General features: G+C 42.7%; 1 protein-coding gene across 10 annotated transcripts in view; it reads left to right on the top strand.

The window, feature by feature from the left end:
* Positions 1–22,587, top strand: part of LOC145525995 (uncharacterized) — a 548,630-nt gene that overhangs the window by 310,883 nt on the left and 215,160 nt on the right. For 3 of the 10 annotated variants that reach the window (XR_014068612.1, XR_014068608.1, XR_014068606.1), the window contains one exon: positions 7,431–7,508. The exons of 2 other annotated variants lie outside the window; for them this stretch is intronic. The gene's annotated coding sequence lies outside the window, so the exon portion shown is untranslated. Of the gene's footprint in view, positions 1–665; positions 802–1,785; positions 2,027–6,585; positions 6,705–7,170; positions 7,300–7,430; positions 7,509–22,587 lie in introns of those variants that run through there. 5 more of the 10 variants (XR_014068577.1, XR_014068601.1, XR_014068638.1 and 2 more) reach the window with 4 other exon arrangements.

Genomic DNA, 22,587 nt, shown 5'->3' with positions numbered 1-22,587 from the left:
AGACTGAACCTGAGTCCCCTGCATTGGGAGTGTGCAGTCTTAGCCAGTTGGACCATCAGGGAAGTCCCCTCAACTGATATTTAGTAAATATCAGTTACAGATATTTAGTAAATATCAGTTACAGATATTTAGTAAATATTAGTAAAGTGATGGGTACTTTACAGATGCAGTCTAATAAACTGCCCACAAACTCCTTGTTACATCCCTATCTGAACAATGAAGAAATTGAAACTTAGAAGAATTACTTACTTTTCTCAAGATCAATCAACTACTTTGGCATATATCTAGAACTTAAGTTTGGGCAAAGGAGAATGATAAACTTTTACTATTTTTTCACCTGGATGGGTTTATAGGTTACTAAAGGGGAAGTGACTATGTGTAGCATCTTAGCTAAAGAGACTTGGCCTTAAAGCCGCCCCCCCCCCATCTGTTTCACAAATCCCAGATGTTCAGGGGCCATCTGAAAGAGTTAAGAGATGTGCTTTTTATCCATTTTTAAAATTAGATATAAAGTCTCTGGATTTACAAAGATCCAGCTAGAGATGAATGCCCTCATAAAGCAAAAGAAGGGACTCCATGTATCTGCAGCATCCTTCCTCTCCCAGAAGCTCTAATTTTTTTCTTGCTTCTTCATCTAAGGGTCAGTTTTCTTCTCTATTATAAAGCTTCCAATCAAATCTGATGTGAAATGCTTTCCATCCAGAAGACCCCAGGAAGATTTCACCAGAGTGGAAGGGTAGCTATGTGTGGGCAGAGATGACAGATACCAGGATGTCATGTCATGATTTTTTAGGGAAAGAGGTATGGGCATTTTCCAATGTGGTTCTATTTATAGGAAGGAAAATCTTGTCTTTAGTTAATTAAAGTGTGACCTTGTGGCAAAATTCAATAGCCTGCAAAATTCAATTAGCCTAAGTTCAATAAGAGGGGTTTCTATGTGAAGCTTATAGACCTCATCCAAGACCCCTGCTTTTATGAAGGGTTTACTCATTTGGCAATGAAAGAAAATCTAAACCAATAGTTATTAGCTAGGAGTACCTGAAGCCCCTAGGAGTTTATGGATAAGCTTTAGGCATATATATGTATAGATTTCTCAGGGTTGAAGGTCTCTGGTTTTTATTAACTTGTTAAAGGAGACTATGACCCAATTTAAGAACTTTTACATGAATTATAGATAGAATATTCCAAGTGACTCAATAATGGGGCTATATTTTTAGTTAATAAATGTGATTCAGGTACCACTTCTACCCATTTGGAACTCTAAAATGGCTGGAAAAACTTGCCTGATAGTGGTTTTTGTAGCAAGTTAACACCAGATTTGTATAAGCCAGTAAATGGAGTAAAATTTAATTAATTAGAATATTCAAATAGCCAAGTTGCTTCCTGGCACTCGATTTTTCATACATCGAAAGCAACTGACGGAAAGAAAATTATTATTGATTAATCAAAACAATGCCTTTGGAGTGTTTGGAGGTCAGGTGACTTCTGAGTTATTTATCCTCTTGCACAGAACTACCTGTGGTCAGAAAGAAGACCCTGAGGCGTAATATGATCAAAGTCTTCAAAAATTAAATTTTGCTCCGTAGGCAGCAAGTTGGGCTGATACAGGTTAGAAAGATTTCAACAAGGATGGAAATAAAAGGTAGATTCTGGTTAACTCTCAAAGAATGAGAAAGCTGAGTCTTTCATTTCCTGAACATCATTAGCTGGTGAAGTTTTCACAGTAAGAAGATTTATTTGTGTAGCGCTTGATATTTCACTGGGCTCTTCATTGACCTTTTCCAGTTCTCATGTCGACCCTTTAAGAATGGAAGGCATTCAGTGAGGAGGGGGTGATCTCATTCAAGAACTCGAGGGGAATCATTCGTGGTGGTCTCAGTGTTAAGAGAAGAGAAAGTGGTTCCTAGCAGTAGCAGCAGCAGCCGCCAACTCAATAATTATCCCAACACGACTGACCACCATTTCCAGAGGACTTCATGCCAGACACTGCTGAGCCCTTCTTCAGCCCCTCAGTGAGGTAGCTCAGGTAGTGTCTCCTTCTGAGAAGGGAGGTAAGGGAGTCATCCCACATTTTTCATCCCCATCTTTCCAGTGGGCTTCACAACTGGGGCCTTGTATTTCAGTGGTAAGTTTTCCCCTCAGAGGCACACACAAGTTTTCTGGGGTTTTTCTTCTGAGTATTTCTCTCTTTTAAGGTTTTTTACTTTTTATATTTATTTGGCTACAGCACGTGGGATCTTTGATCTTCATTGCAACATGCAGATCTTTTTTTTTAAGTTGATTGAACTGACCAGAGATTGAACCCAGACCCCCTGCACTGGGAGTGCAGAGTCTTAGCCTCTGGACCACCAGGGAAGTCCCTCATTTTGCCCCTGACGTGCTCCCTGGTCAACTAGAATTGGCCTGCTTGTCCTTTTCTGCTCTCTCTGGACATGGCATTTTCACAATAATAATGTAGTAGCTAACATCTATTGAGCAACTACTGTATGCATGACATTACCGGATGAACTGAGTGCACTTTCACTACATCTGTATTTACTTTTGGGCTTCCCTGGTGGCTCAGACAGTAAAGAATCTGCCTGTCATGACAGATACCCAGGTTTGATCCCTGGGTCGGGAAGATCCTCTAGAGAAGGGAATGGAAACACCACTCCAATATTCTTGCCTGGAGAATGCCATGGATAGAGGAGCCTGGGTTCGCAAAGTGTTGGACACAACTGAGCGACTTTCACTTTCATGTTTACTTTAGGAGTTAGATTCCTTTTACTATTTCAGATGAGAATGCCAGGACCCTCAGAGGTTATCTGACTTGCCCAATCAAATGGAGTCAGGATTTCTGACTTGCCAATCTTTGCTCTTTTTATTTCTAAGAAATATTTTTTTATTTGTTGTGAGTCTTAGTTCAAGCATATGATATCTAGTTCCCTGACCAAGAATTGAACCTGGGCTCCTGCATTGGGAGCACAGAGTCTTAGCCACTGGGCCACTTACAAAAAGTCCCTGGTCTTTTTAAAATTCGTTCACGCTCATATTCCTTCCTCCTTTCCTCTCTTCCTCCCTGCCTCCCTCCCTCCCTCTCTTCCTTCTTTTTCTTTCTTTTTCTGTTGTAGCAAATGTTAAGCATTAACAAAAGTAGGCAGAAGAGTTTAACAAGCTCTCATGTACTCTTCTGGGTTTCTCCGATGACTCAGTGGTAAAGAATCTGCCTGCCAATGCAGGAGACAGGGTTTTGATCCCTGGGTCAGGAAGATTCCCTGAAAGAGGAAATGGCAACCCACTCTAGCATTATTCCCTGAAAAATCCCATGGACAGAGGAGTCTGGAGGGCTACAGTCCAAAGGGTTGCAAAGAGTTGGACATGACTGAACAACTGAACACAGCACATGTACTTTTAACCCAGCTTAAACATTTATGAGTTTCATCTATAGCCTCATGTCCCTCTTCCCTATACCTAGAAGCCAATCACACACAGGCACACAGCATTTCATCTGTAAATATTACAACATGCGTTCTCACAGAAGCTCTTGGCGCCCAGGGTCACAGCTGCTTGTCCACCTGTGATTTCAGCTGCCACTGCAGCAGAAGTCCTGGGGGAGCTCAGACTCTCACCAATAGTAAAAATGTCCATCACTCCTCCAGCGTGTGCTCTCTGTGTTTCCACATTTTTGAAATGTGGGTAGTTAGCATCGCTGGAGTTTTCAACTCATCCAGAGAAGGCTGGGAGTGGGAAATGTTGTCTTGTCCTCCCATGGGCAGATGGACAGTTCTCGAAGGCTTTCCGTATCCTTCTCCGAGGTCTCCATAGATGCAGACCCTCATGCCCCACAGCTATGACCTTGAAAGCATACATCTGACTGACTTTTGCTCTTTGTCTGTCTTACTCTCCTGCATGCCTCATTCATGCATTCTGGGATCGCCTCCCCTCAAAAACTACCTGAACCCAGACTCCTTTCTCAGGCTCTGCTTTTACAAATAGCTTGATATTTCTAGGTCTTTTGGTCTTTGTAGTGAACAGAATTAGAAAATATTTTGTTTTGTTTGTTTATTTTTAATAAAATACATCTTGAATTCATACTGATACTTCTTTAAACTAGTACTATCTTTCTTATGTCTCACACCTATACCTCTTTCTCCCACTCTGAGAATTTCCCAGTTCTCAAGGATACTTGAGATAATAGAATTAGATTACTGCATAATACTTGTTTGCTTTATCCTACAATACACATAAAAACCTCAAACTAACAATCTCTTCATCACTGAAAATGGTGTAGCGTAAACAGATTAAAATTTGGATTTTTGTTTTTTAGCATTTACTTTTGTCTTGAGGGTTTATACCACAAGGGATATACCTTATAAAAGGTACCTGGGTCATTTTTTTGTATAATGGAATGTGTGCTGTGAAAGATCCTTACGAGAAAATGTTTGTTACACATATGGCTGTGTCCATTTGAAATTTAGGAGCTTCTATTGACATAGTAATGAACCAGAGAAGCTTAAGTTGATCTTGAGCCAGGTTGAAGTCCCAGTCTTCAACTATGGTCATTTCACACATAATGAATTATTTCACACGTAAAGAGTCTAAAGAAGTATACTTAAGTGGTGTGACAGCTTTGTCCTTCTCTTTGGTTGACAACAGAAGCCAAACTCAAGGAATTAAGAAATTCCTTGTATCAAAAGATGAGGAGACATTATTTATTTATCTATTAGTTTGGAGCAAATCTGCCCTTGGAAATAAAGACCCATGCCTCATACTCAACTGGTGGCTGCCATGATGCCCAAGACCTATTTCAGGGACCAGAGAGTTGAGAAACTGCCTCCCCCATTACATGGCCAGACAGCTCCAGGCGAAGGTCTATGCCGCCATCATCTCCTGTCTCACTGTCTTGGTTATGACCTCTTAAGAGGCTGGCAGCTGTGCTGAAGTGGATGAGACTCCAGAATCCAAGGACTGGCCACAGCTACTGGTCACCTGAGCCTCTAGGGAGGAGGAAGTCAGAATCACATGTGAGGAAAGGACTTTAAGCATCCAGTGGAGAATGGTGGACCTTATGAATTGTGAGCAACTGTATGGACCATGTTTCTGGATCTCTCAACAGCACCCTTCTCCCTGCATTCCTCGCCCCCCATGTCTGTCCCTTTTCTGTCATTGCATTGCTCTGGCAGCCTTGAGAAGCTCTGTAGAGTTTCATGCCACGTGGCTCCAGCATCCAATACCTAGGCAGTGCTGAGGAAAACACTGGGTGTGATTAACAGAACCTGCTTTGAGCCATGACATCTGTCAACGAGAGCACATAGTAGAAAACAGGACCGAGGAGGAAGAATAGGGGGATTAGGTGCAAAAAGAAAGGAGTTTTTTTTCTGGGCTGAGGTTTGGCCCATCTGGCCCATGAGGCTGGGCCAGCCCCTCCCACGAGTGCATGCTGGGTGTCTGCAAATGTCCAGATGTGGGCACAGTTTCTTATGTATTGTGATGTCTCCTGTTTTCTGGCCTGGCTCCAGGTAGCTGTTCTGTCCAGACTTTGCATCAGGGATGATCTTTACGTTTCTGCTGAAATCCCTTCCCTAACTCTGATATAAATAGAACTAATGGAAAGACTGGACTTGCTGCCTTTCTCCTTCTCCACTTTTGCATACCTTCTTCTTGTCCTGTCTTGGCTCAAGAACCCATATGACCCTCCAGCTGTCCAGAGGATAGTCCAGACTCACAGTCAGGCACCGAGACTTTCCCATCTTGATGGTGCTTGACTCCCCTGGATGATCCTTGTGGAGCTGCCAGATGGCAGGTCTGCCTCCTGAACACACTCTGTTCACATTTTCCTATACCACCCACCTTGGCAGTGGGCCTTCAGAATGCCATTTCAGTTCCATCCTTTCCTGACCACCCAGCCACTATGGATTTGTTTTCGTCTTAGCCACAGCATATTCCTTGATCCTAGGATTCCCTAAGAACTCGTAGCCTAGAGATTTGTCCTGCTAACATTTTGTGTGTGTGTGTGTGTGTGTGTGTGTGTGTATGTATGTATGCACGTATGTTTGTCTTGACTTTCAAATAACTTAGAAGTTCTCTTAGGTCAGGGGCTGTGTATCATGTATCTTTTAAAAATTCCTGCAATCAGTAATACTATGTTCATTGTATAACAGGATGATAAATGAGACTTTTCTTATTGTCTAGAAATTGACAGGTGTGTGTGTGTGGTCAATTGTTCAGTCGTGTTTGACTCTTTGTGACCTCATGGACTGTGGCTTATCAGGCTCCTCTGTCCATGGGGTTTTTCAGGCTGGAATACTGGAGTGGGTTGCCATTTCCTCCTCCAGGGGATCTTCCCAGACCAGGGATCAAATCTGTGTCTCTGACATTGGCAGGCAGATTCTTTACCACTTAGCAACCTGGGCTTAAAAAAAGGACAAATTTCTGCACCCCAGGTTCTGCAGTGAGTCAAAATATTTGCAAAGCAATTGCCTCTTGGGGACTTTAATAATAATAGCTTAATATTAATACTAAGAAAATTAAGCTGTTAATAATTGCTATTAATATTGTCAATATTAATAACTATTGATAATAATTAAATTACTTTAATATTCATAGCTCTGCTACTACATCTACCACCTCATCACCTCCCTCCATTTCAGATGAACTTATGGGGCTCTGACAACTGGGTGTAGGTGTGGGATGAGCAGAAGGACTCAAGGAACACTGTTGGAGGAGTAAGTTGTCAGCCTTTCTCCCCTCAGTGGGGGCAAAGAGGGTTGCAGTCACACCCAGAGTCACACCAAGTTAGGGGGCGGCTGTGTTCCAAAGAACACATACCTTGCAGGAGGGTGGTATTTCTAGGAAGATGGAGACAAGCATCACATTTCCTGGTTGGAAGTCTACTTCTTGCCATTGATAACTTTCTCTTTGTGCCTTATTTGAGTAGAGAGAGAGGAAAGGTGGGTAACAGTGGAAGTAGGGAGGCAGAGAGCAGCAGTGGAGCTGCCCGCATGGCCATGTGCTTGTGACTTAAGCATCAATCAACTAGACATTTATAGAAGGGGAGCAATGCTTGCGTGATTCAGGCTCCCACTCCTCCCTTATCCAGCAATTCCTAGTATTTATCTTTATTTTGAGAAAGGATTTTATGGCTAAAAATAATTAAAATCCATTGACCCAATTTATCTCTCAACCCTCTAGACACACCTACCCATCCATGAAGCTTGTCATCATTCAGAAAGACCCTCAGTGAAGAAAACAATCAGCTCCTCTATGCCTGGCCCTATGCCAGATGCTTAGAGACAGAGAATAATTAAGTACAATGAGCAGGTTGGTTCTTGTGGGTTTTTTTTTCCCTCTTTGCCATGATTACCACAAGTTGCACAGGCAGTTCAGAGACAAAAGCTTATAAAAACACTTGAAGCAGATCAGTGATTCCAGTTTCTACTCTTGATTTTCAGAAGGGATGCTGTTCATGGTGTGGAGGGGAGGCCAAGACTGCTGTAAATGATCCAGATGCCCCTGACTTCCTGTCTTAGGTATGCCTCTATAAGTGGTTTCAGACAAAGAGATAAATTGAAAATTTTACACACTGCCTTAGGCCTGGAGGGGCGGATAATCAATACTCATCTGTTGTCACCACGAGGTGCAAATTCTTGAAGGCTCTGGTTGCCTCAGTTACTGGCCCTGTTTTGGGCCCAACCCTGACAGCACCCACAGGAGAGCTCCTCTGGGAATGACAGAATTGCTTTTTGCTGCTTGGAATTTATGCCCGGTGAAACTGCAGGGCATGAGAGAGTCTATCAATTTAATTTCCCCTGAGAAGCTAGTCCTGCTTGGTTGAGCCAAGCCTTGAAGTGGAGGGGCTCAAAATGGGAGAATAGTAAGATGCCCCAGTCACACATTCTGAACTGTAAAACAGACGCACTGAAAAGAAAACAGAGAGCCTGTACTGGAAAGCAGACATATCGATCCATCAGTGTGGTATTAAAAAAAAGAAAAAGAAGAAGGCGGCTCTCATTTTCTCCGTGTCACATGGTGGTTACCTTGCCCAGAGGCAGGCAGCAGGGGATGCAGAATTTTAGGAAAATGCGAAATGAACTCTCCACCATAAACCTGAATTGTCTGCTTTCTCCCTTTGCTTCTTTCACAGAAATTTAGAACATATCCCTTACCTACTTTGCTGAGCCTTTCTTCTATCCCTCCTTGCACTGAAGCCCACACTTTAGACACAGTGACTCCCTGAAGCGTCCCCCAAATTGTACCTTCCTCTCCACCTGGAGCATCCTTCCTGCTTCTCACCTGGCCAGTTCCCTCTCATGTTTTAGGTGTCTGCTCAGACATCACCTCCTCTGGGAAGATTTTCTCAGCCTAGAGTGGCTATCTTTTCTCCGTGCTTTCTTCACGAAAGTAACAACAAGATCATTATCTGTTTAGGACTTTGCCTCCTTCTCAAGATCAAAGGCTCCTTGGGTTTCCCTGGTAGTTCAGTGGTAAAGAGTCGACCTGATGCAGAAGACACAGAATCCATCCCTGGTATGGGAAGATCCTACATGTCATGGAGCAACTAAGCCCTTGTGTCACAACAATTGAGCCTGTGCTCTAGAGCCTGGGAAATGCAACTGCTGAAGCCCGAGAGCCTAGAGCCATGCTCCGTAACAAGAGAAGCCACCGAAATGAGAAGCCTGTGCACCACAATTAGAGAATAGCCCCAGCTTGCCACGACTAGAGAAATGCCCTCACAGCAACAAAGACCCAGCACAGACAAAAATAAATACATAAAATTATTCTTAAAAAAAAAGTACAGGCAGGGCAAGTTTGATGCTCCATATGCCCAGTGCAAAGTCCTGCTCCTGGATCACAGGAGATATTTGGTTATGTTGAATGAGAAGTGAATCATGACATCAATGAGTACATGTCAGCTGTGAAGAAGGTTCCCTGGAAACAAAGCCAGGTGACCATGATTTTACCATCTTGCTTGAACTTCTACCATTGTCTTTTATATATAATTCATCAAGCAACTCCATCTGGTAAGGTCTTCCAGGCTGCGAACATTGAATGTTCTCTGGCAAAAACATAGTGGGTCCTCATCCATCCTCTAGGTTGGTTGGGTTCTCCTTGTCTTCAGCTGGCACCCATCGCGATCTTTCTAATGCAGTCATCTGGCCATGTCACACCATAGCTTAGCATCCTTGCAAGGTCCCTCACGGCCAGCTGATTTAAGGCTCAGTGACTTAGGAAGTATCCAAGTCTCCTTGGATGTGCTCTCCACCCAGCCCCTGTGTGCAGCAACCTCTCCATTCTCCCTGAAATACTCCCTCAGTTCAAGTCTCAAGTATTAAGCTATTTCCTTTTCCAGAATGCTCTGTTCCTCTCAGCCTGGAGAATTCCAACTCATCCTTTAAAACCCAGGGCAGATGCCCCCCTCTCTCTGAGAAGTCTTCTCTTCAGCTGCTCTTCTGAGCAGCCACAGCAGTTTGTCACGTTCACCCCAGTCTAACTCGGAAAATGAAATTGAAGGAGGGGAATTCTGCACAGGGTCATATGTGATGCTTGTGCACTTTCTGTGCTTTTGCCATCACAGTCCTACTCCCACCCTACAAATAGTCTGTGCTACTCCCTCCATCAATGCTTGTTGTATAATAGTCTGGCGCCCAAGTGCCAGAAACAGAGGTGCCACCTCAGGGCCCATTTTGAGATCTTGAGTAGGGGAACTCTGGGTCCCCATAATTGTGCCAGAAATCACTGAATAGGAAAAGGGCAAGGGCAGTTGTGCTCTGCTGTGTTTTGCCTTGAGACTCAGAGCTGCTGGAGGAAGAAACAGGGAAAGGAGGCTGGCAAGAAGTTTGAATGTCCCTTCCCTTGAGGTCTTCAAGTGCAGATTAGAATCCTGGGGGGAAAAGATATATGTCCCCCCAGTTTCAGGAAGAGTTCTTTATTTCTAGCTACGTACATTTAAAGGTTCTTTCTTGATCAGAATGACACCATGGTATTTATTTTTAAGTTACTTATCTTTTTGAATGCAGAATTGTAAGGAAGAAAATAAAAGTCATTGGTACAGAAAGAAGCTAGACACAATAAATGTTATTGTTGTTGTTCAGTCCCTCCGTTGTGTCCGACTCTTTACAACCCCATGGACTGCAGCGCTCCAACCCTCCCTTTCCTTTACGATCTCCCAAAATTCACCCAAGTTCTAGTCCATCGAATTGGTGATGACATTGAACCATCTCATCCTCTGTTGCCCCCTTCCCTCTTGCCCTCAGTCTTTCCCAGCATGGGTTTTTTTTCCAGTGAGTCAGCTATTCACATTGTATCAGATCTTCAGCTTCAGCATTAGTCCTTCCAATGAATATTCAGGACTGATTTCCTTTAGAATTGACTGATTTGATCTCTTTTCTGTCCAAGGGACTCTCAAGAGTCTTCTCCAGCACTGCAGTTTGGATGCATCATATCTTTGGCACTCAGCCTTCTTTATTGTTCAACTCTTACAACCATATATGACTACTAGAAAAACCATAGCTTTCACTATATGGACCCTTGTCTGCAAAGTGAGGTCTCTGCTTTTAAACTTCGTCTAGGTTTGTCAAAGCTTTTCTTCCAAGGAGCAAGCATCTTTTAATTTCATGGCTGCAGTCACCATCCACAGTGATTTTGCAGCCCAAGAAAATAAAGTCTGTCATTGTTTCCATTTTTCTCCCATCTATTTGCCATGAAGTGATGGGACGGGGTGCCATGATCTTCATTTTTTGAATGTTGAGTTTTAAGCTAGCTTTTTCACTCTTTCACTTTCACCAAGAGGCTCTTTAGTTCCTCACTGCTTTCTGCCATGAGGGTGGTATCATCTGCATATCTGAGGTTATTGATATTTTTCCTGGCAATCTTGATTCCAGCTTGAGTTTCATCCAACCAGACATTTTGCATGATGTCCTCTGCTGCCGCTGCTGCTAAGTCGCGTCAGTCGTGTCCAACTCTGTGCGACCCCATACACAGCAGCCCACCAGGCTCCGCCGTCCCTGGGATTCTCCAGGCAAGAACACTGGAGTGGGTTGCCATTTCCTTCTCCAATGCATGAAAGTGAAACGTGAAAGTGAAGTCACTCAGTCGTGTCCAACTCATAGCGACCCCATGGACTGCAGCCTACCAGGCTCCTCCGTCCATGGGATTTTCCCGGCAAGAGTACTGGAGTGGGGTGCCATTGCCTTCTCCGGATGTCCTCTGCATATAAGTTAAGTAAGCAGTGTAACAGTATGCAGCCTTGATGTACTTTCTTGATTTGGAACCAGTCTGTTGTTCCATGTCTGGTTCTAACTGTTGCTTCTTGACCTGCATACAGTTTTCTCAGAAGGCAAGTAAGGTGGTCTTGTATTCCCATCTCTTGAAGAATTGTCCACAGTTTGTTGTGATCCACCCAGTCAAAGGCTTTAGTGTAGTCAATGAAGCAGAAGTAGATGTTTTTCTGGAATTCTCTTGCTTTTTCTATGATCCAACGAATGTTGGCAATTTGATCTCTGGTTTGTTTGCCTTTTCTACACGCAGCTTGTACATCTAGAAGTTCTTGGTTCATGTCCTGTGGAAGCCTGGCTTGAAGGATTTTGAGCAGTACCGTGCTAGCATGTGAAAGGAGTGCAATTGTGTGGTAGTTTGAACATTCTTTGGCATTGCCCTTTTTTGGGATTGGAATGAAAACTGACTTTTTCCAGTCCTGTGGCCACTGTTGAGTTTTCCACATTTGCTGGCGTATTGAGTGCAGCACCTTCACAGCATCGTCTTTTAGGATTTGAAACAGCTCATCTGGAATTCGATTACCTCCACTGGCTTTGTTCGTAGTAATGCTTCCTGAGGTCCACTTAACTTCACTGTTCAGGATATATGGCTCTAGATGAGTGACCTCAATATTCTGGTTATCTGGGTCATTAAGACACTTAGTATAGTTCTTTGTATTCTTGCCACCTCTTAATATCTTCTCAATGTTATTGGTAGTTATCTGTTAGAGAGATTATCCCTTTTTAAACATGCTTTATTTATATATAATTTTTAATCTTGATTTATTCACCTCACACATAATTTGCTTTCTTCTCATGTCCTTAAATGCTCTTCATGAGCCTAATTTTCACTGAGAGCACCATTATTACTTTATGGACATATCATAATTTGCTACCTTATTTCTAACTGAGACATTTAAATCCTTCCCAGTGTTATGTTTCACTCAGTGCCTGGCAGCTGTGTTGGTGGTTTTGTTTTCCACTGGGAGGCCATAAGTGTGTTAATCATCCTAAGGCCATCTTGAATAGCCATTCCATGTATTTGGAGTTTTGAAATACACGGACAAGTTTCTATGCATTTGTTGTGTAATGATACCATGTGAGTACATGGGAAACTCCCCCAGGAGGTCATTAGGACTGAACAACGGACCATGAGGACTTTAAGCATAGTCTTTGGTGCATTTTTGCTTTCCAGGAAAGAACTGCACTCCCCCAACTTAATTTTCTGAACTAATGAAGTTCTCCAGGGAAGCCTATGGGGAAACATGATCTCTTATTTAATGATGTGCCATCAGCTCACTTAATGCTGATTTCTGCACCACCCAGCAAAGGTTTGTAGATAATATTCTCCAGCTATTGTGTGTTTTCCTATGGATTATTCCTGTGGAATAATGATGTTAACATCTCCAGGAGAGTTGAATTCCAAGCCTGAAGTGAAGATTGACTGTCATTATTGAAAATATCTTGATTATGTAAATTTATTCAAACTTTCCTCTCTGGCAAAGTTTGTTCCCATCCTTTTAAATTCATTCAATGCCTTATCCTTACTATCACCATCCCAATAAAGTAGGCTGGTAAAGCTACTGCAGTATTTTTTAAAAATGAGATTGAGACAGGGTGAAGAGGTAAGGAGGAGATTGTTTAAGGAGACAGCTATGAGAGGGGCCAGGTTCAGTTGAGGTGCCCATCAGCCTTGTTTTTGGGCTTTGCTGGCAGCATCCCTCTGTCCTTTAATGCTTTTCTGATTTCCTGAAGTTGCCTTCTGTGGAAAAGCACTTCATTGTTTGGATTTTCTCTATACTTTGTAATCTCAGATGGAAATTATGGAGCATTTTGAGACCTTGGAGCCAATGATGGAGTCAAGAGGTGACCTTGGAGTGCTTTGGCTCCTCCTTATCTCCAGAGTCATCCTCAAATACTAACAGTTCTATTGGTGAGAAAATGACAGCAATGACATGGCCAAGTAGCATTTTATTAGTCTGATGTAAAGTCTCTTTAGAAAGTGTTGCCATTTTGATCTGTATCCTATGCTGTGAGGAACATGATTGTGCTTGCTGTGCAAACACAGCTTCCAGACAATTATTTGCCAACCAGCATGCCACCACCAAGCCCCTCCTGTGTACAAATTCTGGATCTTCTTAAGTGGCTTTTAATTGACTTTTGGATTACGGCTCCCTTTGAGACTCTAATGAAAGCTGTGGATCCTCTGCTAGAAAAAGTGCACAGATCTACATTTGACAGACAGTTTCATGGGGTTTACTTTATCCCTGAAACCAGTTAAAACAAAACAAAGCAAAACAAAACAGAAAATCCTTCTGAACAGACCCGAACACTCTCTAGGAAAGAAAACAGAGGTCCAGACAATAAGACGTTCATTTGGGTCTATTTTAGTAGGTATGTGACACAACTGGGACTAAACTTTAAGTTACTAAATATTGCTACTTCTTAATTTTAGTGACTTGTTTTTCTAGTGACATGCAGCCAGAAGTGATAATCAAAGTATTGACCAACCACTGTAGCTTGGGAATACTGATCTGATGAATCAATTGATTTTCTCTGTCACCTCCAGGCTTTGTTCAAAAGTGCATGTTCCATAAGATGAGAAAAGGCCTGATAACCAGCCAAAGACTTAACCGCTAGGGGGGATTTCCAGGTACATCAGCAGGCTTAAGTGGCATGTAGGGCCTGATCTGCTTCCTAGCCACAGCAGAAGGAGCAGGCATCCAAGATTAAATGTGAAACAGGTCATCAGTGCACTGACAGCCTGACCGCCAATGACAAGAGTTCAGGGATGGCTCCTTGAGTGATGTGCAGTTTGAGGTTTGCTGGGAGATGGAGCAATTGATTCTGGTTTCCTAGGCAAGAGCTTCACTTTAGACAACTGAGTTCTGGGTATGGTTTTAGTGGAGATATGCAACATCATCAATCTTAATAATCAACCATGTGGACAATGATGATGGGACCAGTCATTTTGCATAATCTCTTTCTTGGCAAGATAAATCCCCATAAGCAAGAGTTCCCATCCTCTTTGGGATAGCAAATGTTAAACCTGTGATGGGACACAGAACTCATCTAATGCAAATCCATGGCCACCTGCCCTATCTACTGATTCTACTTCCATTTTATAGTTATGGAAACAGCTTTAGAGAGGAAAAGTGATGGGCTTAAGAAGTGTGCAAATTTAGTACTGAAACTCAGTTATGCCCCAAGCCCAGGGTAATTCTTAATATTACTTGTTTATTGAGACTTGAAAACAAAATACCATCTTTATAAATATGTTTTCTTTAGCAATTTCCTAAAATATATTCTCTTTGATTGCTCTAGATATTTTACAGTAAAAGGTATCAAATGTCTCAAGTCAAAGCAGATTCAATGGGCCAGTAGCCTTTCAGGGAAGTCAAACTGCCTCTTGCAAACAAACCTTCTGAAGTGAATCTTCCTGAATCTTCTGTGAGCAGAATTGCTTGCAGTAGGCCATGAGCAAACCTTTGGTTCCATGAGGTCTCATCTTAGCAATGCTCAGGGAATCCTTGCATGGCCAAGGCCTCAAGGTGTCCCATGATACATGAAACTGAGGGATTCTGTAGCCTTTGATTGTAACATTTCATTGCTTTAACTTTTTCAAAATGGCAAAAGAGATATTTCCTGCACTTAAGTGCTTCTCAAAGAAATACAAGGGCTTCCCTGGTGGCTCAGCTGATAAAGTACCTTCCTGCCAATGCAGGAGACACAAGAAATGTGGGTTCAACCCCTGGGTCTGAAAGATCCCCTGGAGAAAGAAATGGCAACTCGCTCCAGTATTCTTGCCTGGAAGATTCCATGTACAGAGGAGCTTGGTGGGCTACAGCCCATGGGGTTGCAAAGAGTCGGACATGACTGAGTGTGCATGCATGCATGCATGTATGCAAGGCAAATATCAGCTTGCAGTGCTTTATTCTCACTTACCTGCTAAGAAGTCAATTATTCACTTTGGAATCAAAAATAAATGAGACTTCTCTCCAATACGCTTGCTGCAATTTTCTTAATTGCTGAATTACCTCAGGCTGTTTGTCTCTCTATGATATTTCTGTGCTCCAGTTGAGCTCTGGAATAGGTAAGAATGTCTGGGTTGTGTCAACAGGACTATCACAAATCCTCTTTCTAATAGCTCTGCATGCATTGGCATGCATCAAAGTACTAGTTTCAGCTGCCAGAGTCTCCATATTCATGAATATCTGCATATAAAAACTAAGGGTTTATTTGCATATGGATTAAAACCTGATGTTGGATTTCCTATAACTTATGTTCCCTAAATCAGCTATCCCCAACCTTTTTGGCACCAGGGACTAATGTCATGGAAGACAATTTTTCCACGGACCAGATGTGGGGAGATGGGTTGGGGATAATTCAAGTGTATTACGTTTATTGTGCACTTTATTTCTATTATTATTGCATCAGCTCCACCTCAGATCATCAAGTATTAGACCCCAGAGGTTGGGGACCCCTGCCCTACAGTAGAGGTATAAATAGGCCATGCTTTCCTTGCACTTTTATTTTTCACTTGTATTTTAAGGCATAGTTTAATTTTATTTACCTTTTCCTGATTATAAAAATAGTATGTGCTTGTTGTGAAACGGGAAAATGAAAAATAATAATAAAAACAAAAATATCTTCTGCAACCTTATCACTCAGTTGCATTTTGATGTGCCTTTATTAGGACAGGCTTTACCACTAGAAGTTGTCAGTGGTCATGTCATTGAACATGACCATATTTGCATTTTACAATGTTTTCAGAAACTTTAAGATGGTGTTTATATGCTGTTTTTAAGGGTTGCATTATATTTCATCACATAGCTGCATCACAGTTATCCAAGAGCTACTTAAAGTGTTTCCTCTTATTATTTTTATGTCTTTGATGCTGTAGATGACACTGCTTTGAAGATCTTTGTGCATTTAATGTTGAGTAATTGCCCTCAAATACTTTCAGAGGGCTTCCCAGGTGACTCAGTGGGTAAAGAATCCGCTTGCAATGCCAGAGATGGAGGAGACTTGGGTGTGATCCCTGGGTTGGGAAGATCCCCTGGAGAAGAGCATGGCAACCCACTCCAATATTCTTGCCTGGAGAATCCCACAGACAGAGGAACCTGGCGGGCTAAAGTCCATAAGGTTGCAAAGAATTGCCCATGACTGAAGCGACTGAGCATGCAAGCACGCGCTTTATCAGAAGTGCCATTACTAGTTCAAAGGTTTTTTTTTTTTTTTTTAAATGGTTCTTGATACAAATGACTGGTTTTCCACCTAAAATAGTCTAACCAGTTGACACACTCTCTAGCACACTATGAGAATGTTATTATATCCCAGCTTCAGCCTCTTTAATACATACATATCCTATATTTATATCTTATACATATGTATCTTATAGACAAGCGTGGTTTCTTATTATTATGTAAGCTTAAACATCTTTGATTGTAAGAGAGATCATATTTTTTTTCCATATGGTTTTAACTATTAATAACTATTTCTTTTTCTGTAAACTCTCCCAGTCTTTTCATGAGTCATAGTTGTAGTTTAAGACTGTTGCTGAGTACCATGAGAATGCCTTTATCCAAGGCTTGTCTATTGAAAACATAACAACTACAAAGCCACGAGTGGCTTTCTTCACATCAAGTGGACTCTGCTAGTCTTCTTTAGAGATGCTTGAGCTTGGGGGCATTTCCTTGTATTTAAGATGATGTAAATTATTCTGCGTATGACTTGGGGAATGAGTTTTAAATGAAGCCCTATAGAAATGCCACGTGTTGGTTGCCAGCAGTGGGGGCTCATTTGGAATAACTGAACTAATGTCTGTCATCAACCTAGGGTTCATTCTAAGAAGTGGACGAGTGATCGAGATGAGGTGTAGCACGGTGGAGGTGGTCCTGGGCATTTTCCATGCAGCATAAGCCTGTAATGAGATGTCTGTGCCTGAGGGTTCAGTTTAATTGGTAACTTCCTCCTCCTCCTCTGCTCCTGTCAAAAGACAAGTCAACTGGGGACATTTAGATGGTAGCTTCTCTGAGGAATCCTGTTCAGGGTTCTCTCTGAGAAATAAAAGGTCCATCTTGTAGGGCTTAAGTGACTGGAGATACTTGACATTTGGCATTTTCCAGCTTCGTGAAAAGGAATCAAAGAGAGATGAGGGTGAGAAGTGCTCAGTTTTACCACAGCCCTCGTCACCTCATGGGAACAGACACTCTTTCCAAACCTATGTGTGTATGTGTGTTTCTTGGTTGAATGAATTCAAATATGTTGGACCCCCAAAATGAAATTATTCAGTATTAATATCTTGTTAAACTTTTTTATTCTTTTTATAAAAATTTTATTTATTTATTTTTATTTATTTATGGCTGTGCTGGGTCTTCATTGCTGCACGTTGGCTTTCTCTAGTTGCGACAAATGGGGACTACTTCCTAGTTGTGATGCACGGGCTTCTTGTTGCAGTGGAGCATGGGCTCTAGGGTGTATGCTTCAGTAACTGTGGCACATAGGCTCACTTGCCCTGTGAAATGTAGGATCTTCCCAGCCCAGGGATTGAACCGATTCTTAACCACTGGACCACCAGGGGGGCCCTCAATATTAAAATCTTGAAAGTTCGTGCAGTCATGTCATCATCTTATTGCATTCTGACCCATCCTGGGTTAAAAGCAGGTGTGTTTCCTTGTACCTGTGCTGCCAAGACATGACCCAGCTGTCTACTGTTCACCTTGTCTTGAGACACCTGAGACCTAGGAAGACAAGGAATTTGCCCATTCCTAAAGAGAAGTCTCTGCAGATGGTGACTGCAACCATGAAATTAAAAGATGCTTGCTCCTTGGAAGAAAAGTTATGACCAACCTAGACAGCATATTAAAAAGCAGAGACATGACTTTGCCACCAAAGGTCCATCTAGTCAAAGCTATGTTTTTTTCCGGTAGTCATGTATGGATGTGAGAGTTGGACTATAAAGAAAGCTGAGCGCGGAAGAATTGATGCTTTTGAACTGTGGTGTTGGAGAAGCCTCTTGAGAGTCCCTTGGAGTGCAAGGAGATCCAACCAGTCCATCCTAAAGGAAATCAGTCCTGAATATTCATTGGAAGAACTGATGCTGAAGCTGAAACTCCAGTACTTTGGCCACCTGCTGTGGAGAACTGACTAATTGGAAAAGACCCTGATGCTGGGAAAGATTGAAGGCAGGAGGAGAAGGGGACGACAGAGGATGAGATGGTTGGATGGCATCACCGACTCAATGGAGATGAGTTTGAGTAGGCTCCGGGAGTTGGTGATGGGCAAGAGGCCTGACGTGCTGCAGTCCATGGGTTCGCAAAGAGTTGGACGTGACTGAGTGACTGAACTGAACTGAAAGAGAAGTTGAACTGTTGATCTCTAGATTTCTTTGCAAGCATTTTTGTATACTCTTAGACTCTCTGAAATGCCCTCAGGAAGAGGCATCCTTTGAATTGTTTTTGCATCTTAGGATGTCATCTCCTTGTAATGCGTTGCCTCCTCTACTTGTGACCTGGGTCATTGCATATCTGAGATGGAGGGCTGAGTTAGGGGTATAATTGGTGACTTGGGAGCAGTTTTTCTCTTTATGAAGCCAACAGACTTTCGTAAAGACCAGCTCCTGGGTTTTCTTCATTAGTTACACATGCTAACCATCATGCTGTCCCAGATATAGTTACTGTCTCTTTTTCATCCCAAACCAGAGCTGTATATCTGGGGCCTCTGCAGAGCTTCCCATCTGATTCTATTTAGATTGCTGCTATAGATGAAAAGAAGTTGAGATGTTCATCTACCAGCAGGAAGTCCTGGAGACTAGAACTCCCTAAAGAGCTCAGATCACAGAGCCAAGTCAAAAACAAGAAAAGGAATTTGTGTGTACTTTTATTAATAGCTGCTGCTGCTGCTGCTAAGTCACTTCAGTCATGTCTGACTCTGTGTGACCCCATAGATGGCAGCCCACCAGGCTCCCCCGTCCCTGGGATTCTCCAGGCAAGAACACTGGAGTGGGTTGCCATTTCCTCCTCCAGTCCATGAGAGTGAAAAGTGAAAGTGAAGTCGCTCAGTCGTGTCTGACCCTTCGTGACCCCGTGGACTGCAGCCCACCAGGCTCCTCCGTCCATGGGAGTTTCCAGGCAAGAGTACTGGAGTGGGGTGCCATTGCCTTCTCCGATATTAATAGCTAGAAGCCACCATGTTCCTGGGTGGTTTCTTATGGGATAAAGGATAAAGCAAACGACACAACTGGAAAACAAAATACTAAAAACCAAAAATTTCTAAGACATCTTTTAAAGCATGAAATGAATGTGTGAAACAAAAGTTACTCACTCATTCATTCTTTCATTTATTCAACAAATGTCTATTGATGCCCTCAAATGCCAGCTGGCAATTGGCCAGACACACAGGAGATAAGATGGTTGCATGTGTTCTGTTTGGACTCAGCCCAGGAATCGCAGATTTAAGATAGATGTTAAAAGAAAAGAATAAGCAGAAGAGGGGAGATCTGATTAGTTTGATGGTGAGGGAGGGCAAATTCCCAGGTAGAACATAATATGTTAGTTTCTTATTGTGTCATCAATTGTTGTCACTGCAAATTGTCACAAACTTAGTAGCTTAGAAACAACAGAAATTTATTCTGTTACAGTTCTGGAGGTCAGAAGTCCTAACATGAGTCCACGGGGCCACATTCCTCGTGAAGGTCTCAGGGAGAATCTGTTTCTTTCTCTTTTCCAGTTTTTAGAGTCCACCTGCATTTCTTGGCTCATGGCCCATCGTCTACTTTCAAAACCAGAAGCATAGCATCTTCCAGTCTCTCTCTTTGTCCTCTCCTTCCCATGTTACATTGTTCTCTGTTTTATAAAGACCCTTGTGGTTGCACGGAATCCACCTGGATAATCGAGGATCATCTCTCAAGATCCTTAATCCCATCGGCAAAGTCCCTTTTGCCATTTAAGAAACATACCCACACGTTCTGAGGATTAGGGCATAGGCATCTCTAGGGGCTGTCACTTAGCTTACTGTAATATGATAGCCGGGGAACTGGCTATTTGGGGATGCGCTGTAGGTCATCCTTTGCAGTCCTTTGTTTAGGGGTAGGAACAGGGAGAGGTAGTGACTCCTCACTCTCCAGCTTGGTGTCCTTCCTTCCCAAACTCCTCTCCCCCGCCTCTCCTGGGCCCCAAGAGAGAACACACGTGTGGTTATTTCCAACAAGATTGCAGAAAGGAGAATTACAAGTGAAGAGATGAAAGACAGGGAGAACCCTTGATCTATAATTCTTCTCATTGCAAATATCTTCAGTCAATGAAATTACAGTTTCAGGAAGGCCCCCTCCTTAACAAGCTCCAAATTAATGACCCTGTAGAAGAGGGCCTCATACTGACTGGAGAAGGATGGGCCTTTTCTTCAGTCTTGCCTTTTGGTCTTACTCACCAGGCCTGAGGTACAGGGGTGGGTGTGCTCATCTGCTCAGTCTTATCTGACTCTTTGCAGCCCCGTGGACTGTAGCCCATCAGGCTCCTCTGTCCATGGGATTTCCCAGGCAAGAATATGGGAGTGGGTTGCCGTTTCCTTCTCCAGGGGATCTTCCCGATCCAGGGATGGAACCCACGTCTCTTGCATTGGCAGGTGGATGCTTTACCACTTAACGCTACCTGAAAGTGAGTCAATTAGGCCTCTTGCCATTTGATCTATGAGTTGCCGCCGTCACACTACATGTTCACATATATATACAAACAAATGCATATGCACATACATGCACACACACATATATACCCACGTATACACATTCACATTTTAAAAACTTTTTATTTTGTATTGGGCTACAGTGGATTAGCTGGCTTCCTAGGTGACTCAGTTGTAAAGAATCCGTCTGCTAATGCAGGAGCTGCCAGAAACATGGGTTTGATCCTTGGGTCAGGAAGATCCCCTGGAGGAGGAAATGGCAAGCCACTCCAGTATTTCTTGCCAGGATAGTCCCATAAACATAGGAGACTGGTGGGCTAGAGTCCATAAGGTTGCAAAGAGTCAGACACAACTGAGTGACTGAACATGCACACACAGCTGATAACAATGTTGTGATAGTTTCAGGTGAACTGTGAAGGGACTCAGCCATACAGACACAAGTATCCATCTCCCTCAAACTCCCCTCCCATCCAGGCTGCCACATAACATTGAGCTGTATACACATTCACATTTACATATATAAACATGGTGATTCTTTGTTAATAATTTTTTAATTAATAGACTAGTTTTTGAGCAGTTTTAGGTTTAGGGAAAGTCGAGTAGAAAGTATGGAGTTCCAATATACTCTTTCATCCTTCCCCCTGCTTCCCATATTAACAAATGCTTACATGTGGCACATTTGTTAAAACTGATGAGCCAATATTGATATATCTTTACTGTCTAAAGTTGAAAATTTATGTTAAGATTCACTCTTTGTGCAATACATTCTGTTGGTTTTTGACAAATGTATAATGACATGTTTCCACCATTACAATTACTCAAAATAGGTTTGCTACCATAAAAATCCCCTGTGCCCTACACCTATCATTTAAAAATATAATTTTCTGTGAATTTTATGAAAATTTCAGACCCTTTTGCACTAATCATTGTGTGCTGTTGCTGTTTCATCACTAAGTGACTGGCCGCCAAGCCCTAGGGTCTAGTGTCCTTGGCTGTGCCACACCTTGTCAAGGTCCCAAATTTGCTCAGAGGAGAAGCTTTTGCCCTGGAGACAGAGGCAGCTCCCCTTACCTGTGAGACTCCATTGTATGCATACCTTTCTAACTCTTGAGTTTAGTGAGATCAAGTTGAGAGTTTCCAATCAGCCTGGGTAGACCCTGGAAATCAGTGAGTACAAACAAAGAACTTTCTTCTCCCCACAGAGAGTGAGTCATTATACACTGGCTGGCACATCACTTTCTGGAGTTCTCCGATTGCCCTTTCTTCATGGCTGGGAAATGGTGCAACTATAGGATTTTCCTGGGATACAGAGAAGGAAGCCCTGGGTTGGGCACAGCTGGGTCAACTCAGTAGTTCATGTCCATGATCACTTTGAAGGGCAAGGGCCATCATGGAAGCCCTACACTGCTCAGCTATGAACTTACATGAGATAGAGAGATAAACTTGTATCTTTTCTGAACTACCATATTGTGGGATCTTGTTTTAGTAGCTTGTCTTATATGCATTTAATACAACCTGCTTACTTCTTTTTAAAAATATTTGTTTATTCAGTTTTCTTTGTGCTGAGTCTTTTTTGCTGTGCGTGGGCTTTCTCTAGTTGCCATGCTTGGGCTTCCCATTGTGGTGTCTTCTCTTGTTGCGGAGCATGGGCTCTAGGGCGCACGTGCAGCACGTG

This window comes from Giraffa tippelskirchi, chromosome 2, assembly GCF_054371585.1.
Source record: "Giraffa tippelskirchi isolate mGirTip1 chromosome 2, T2T-mGirTip1v1.2.pri, whole genome shotgun sequence".
Lineage (NCBI taxonomy): Eukaryota > Metazoa > Chordata > Mammalia > Artiodactyla > Giraffidae > Giraffa > Giraffa tippelskirchi.
The sequence above is the reverse complement of the archived record's forward strand: the minus strand, read 5'-3'. Positions and strand labels throughout refer to the sequence as shown.